We start from the raw sequence: 3,551 nt of genomic DNA on the forward strand, positions 1-3,551 counted from the left end.
TTCGGCTTTCGATTATACCGCTTTATTCGTTTTTGTGAGATAAACGTCTATCTCCCGATTTGGGTCGCAATATAGGCGTTTTTCTTTTTCAATTATAAGCTGGAAAGTCTCCCATCTCACAATGGTAAATTCCTGCAAGATATGGAATATTTAGGGAAAACCTTTGAATGGGCAATATAATTGTCCATTGTCTGCTGGTGCTCTAAATCCCTCCCCCTCCATAGTCTTTTTCCCTCCATATGGTTCCAGTATTTTCCAGTTTCCATGAATCCCTCCCTGCCTGCCTATACTCTCCCCTCTGTCTCCTCCTCAACCAGCCTCCCCCCCTCACTGTTCCCTCTATACTAGGGTTACCATATTTTGTCCTCTGAAAAAGAGGACACATGTCCCACCCCCTGCTCTGCCCATTGTCCCACTCACAACCCTCCTCCCCCTGTCACATATCCCCCTCCCCCGGGTCACATATTCCTCCCCCCGGTCACCTCCCTCCCCTTACTTACTATCTACTGCCCTGGTGGTCTAGTGACCTCTTTGGGCAGGTAAGAGCCCCCTCTTTCCTGCCCGGAGCTCTGTCCTTGCCCTGCATCCTGTTGCTGTGACGGTCTCGGGATTCAAAATGGCCGCCGAAAGTTGAAGTCTCGCAAGGCTGCTTCAACTCTCTGTGGCCATTTTGAATCCTGAGACCATCACAGCAACAGAATGCAGGGCAAGGCAGCACTCTGGGCAAGAAAGAGGGGGCTCTTTCCTGCCCCAAAGAGGTCACTAGACCACCAGGGCAGTAGATAGTAAGTAAGGGGAGGGGAGGCTAGGATAGGCCCGCCGTCTGCCCATCCGCCCGTTTGTCCAGAAATCCGGACAAACGGGCGGACTGGCAAAACCCGCCCGGACATATCCTCAAAAAGAGGACATGTCCGGGTAAATCCGGACCTATGGTAACCCTACTCTATACTGAATGGCAGTCCTCCAACTGCATTGCTACCAGTGACGGGTGGTGCTTTAATATTATGTTTTCAATCACTAGGGACAAGTAGATTCCCTGGAGTCATGCAGAGCTTGCCTGTCCCTCACTATTGGAAATGGGATAGTGAAACAGCGCCACCCACTGGCATCAATGCAGTTGGAGGACTGCCATCATAGAGGAAACAGTGCCCCTCCCCCCAGACTAAGGAGGTTAGGGCTCTTCAGCTTGGAGAAGAGATGGCTGAGGGGAGACATGATAGAGGTATATAAAATAATGAGTGGAGTGGAACAGGTGGATGTGAAGTGTCTGTTCACGCTTTCCAAAAATACTAGGACTAGGGGGCATGCGATGAAACTACAGTGTAGTAAATTTAAAACAAATCGGAGAAAAGTTTTCTTCACCCAACGCATAATTAAACTCTGGAATTTGTTGCCGGAGAACATGGTGAAGGCGGTTAGCTTGGCAGAGTTTAAAAAGGGGTTAGACGGTTTCCTAAAGGACAAGTCCATAAACCACTAAATGGACTTGGGAAAAATCCACAGTTCCAGGAATAACATGTATAGAATGTTTGTACATTTGGGAAGCTCGCCAGGTGCCCTTGGCCTGGATTGGCCGCTGTCGTGGACAGGATGCTGGGCTCGATGGCCCTTGGTCTTTCCCCAGTGTGGCATTACTTATGAACTTATGGAAAAAGCCCAGGGGAGCTGCAGGGATTAGTCCCAAATAAGCCCAGAGGTTGTGAGTGGGTGGAAGGACTGAATGAATATGCATTCACAGACTGCAAAGTTGCTCTGCCTGCTTATGGGTTATATAAGGAAAACAGGCCCTGTGAGCATGTGATTATTCAATGCCTCTGCTGGTTGGTAACCTTTTGCTGCCTCCTCTACCCAGATCCAGCCCTTGCAGTTTTTTCCAAGCCACATCAGAACAGATGTCCTGGGGGAGAGGCATAAGAAGTGAATGGGAACCCTGTGAAGAAGGGGATCAGGGAACAGAGAGGGGGGGGGGGTACCAGCGGAGGAGAAGATAAGGCCTAGAGGAGGGGACAACCCAGATTCTTAGCTCAGGGAGTTCCACGTGTTAGGAGAAGGCATAGATCATTTTCCTCAGAGGGCTGGAGGCAGAGTAAAAACTAGGATTCCCAGCAGCCCTTGAGGAGGTCTTACAACAGAATCAAAGACTTCCTATCCCAGCAGCCCCCAGTGGAGCCCAAGCAGGGTTGCCAGCTGGGAAAAATTTTCCCAGCCCCAAACGAGCCGTAAACCCGCCCAAAAACCTCCCTTAGCCAATCCCCGTCTCCCGCGTCACCGAACCCCGCCCCCGCATCACCAACCCTGCCCCCCGCATCACCTAAACCCCCCGCCACTAGCCCCGCCCCCTACATCATCCCTGACGTCAACCCCGCCCATGAAAGGCTTCTATTGTACCAAATTGGACCAATAGAAGCCCCGGAAAAGCTTCAATTGGACCGAATTGGACCAATAGAAGCCCCGGAAAAAAAACGCCGAACTCGCACAGCGGTGACGGGAAAACCGCCCAAAAAAACGCATCCCGCGGCCGGCGAAATTTTCCCCGCCGCTGCTGGCGAAAACCTGCCCAATTGGGCGGTAAAACCGCCCACCTGGCAACTCTGAGCCCAAGGGAAAAGCAGGTAAAGGTGAAACCCAAGACACGGTGGGGAGGCCAGGAATGGAGGAGGAGCTTCTAAGCAGAACTGATCAGGGGGAGGAGCCCATGGAATGGAAGGGGGAAGAAAAGGAGGAGGAAGTGAGGCAAGAGGAGCCGATGGCAACTCTGGCAAGATCCAAAGGTGGAAAGTTCAAACAGTAGGTAACCGCTTGGTGCGAGGTCTGGGAAGGCAGTGGCTATCCTGGAGGAGCCAGGAAGCGACGGGGGGGGGGGGGGGGGGGGGGGGTCAAGTGGGAGGAAGCCAGGAGATAGAGATGGCCAGAGAAGGGTGGGACCCCTGGAGGCTCTCTCCCTCTCAACTGCCGGGGGGGGGGGGGGGGGTTTTTAAACTGCTTGCTTTTTAACTGCCTGTTTGGAAGTGCTTGTTTTCTTTGAATGGTTTTTGATTTTGGAATTGCTTATTTTGAATTGCATCATTGTGACTGCTGAGATTCATGCCCTGTTCGTGTTGAACTGCATTATTGAAACTGATGGGGGGGGGGGGGGGGGGGGATTTCTGAGCTGGGTGTTTATGAACTGCAATTTTGAAGCTGTTCAGATTCCTGAACTGTTTTGCTTTTGGAACTGCATTATTAAAACTACTGGGTTTTTTTTTAATGTTTGTTTTTGGAATTATATTCTTGAAACTGCTGGAGTCATAGGAACCAACTTTTCAAAATTATTGGGGGTGCTAAGCCCAATGGAAATGACCCCTCCCTGGACACATACAAGGAATGTTCTCAGCATTGGGGGTGCTCAAGCACCCACAGAGTCGGCTCCAATGGCTGGAGTTATTTTCCTGACTGTATATTTCGGGAGCTGTGCTGAAATTGTGCTGCTGACGTACCCCAGGTCGGAGGGCACATCTGGGGATTACAGGGTGTTGTATTTCAGTGTACAGCGCTGCGTACATCTAGTAGCG

This window comes from Microcaecilia unicolor, chromosome 3, assembly GCF_901765095.1.
Source record: "Microcaecilia unicolor chromosome 3, aMicUni1.1, whole genome shotgun sequence".
NCBI lineage: Eukaryota > Metazoa > Chordata > Amphibia > Gymnophiona > Siphonopidae > Microcaecilia > Microcaecilia unicolor.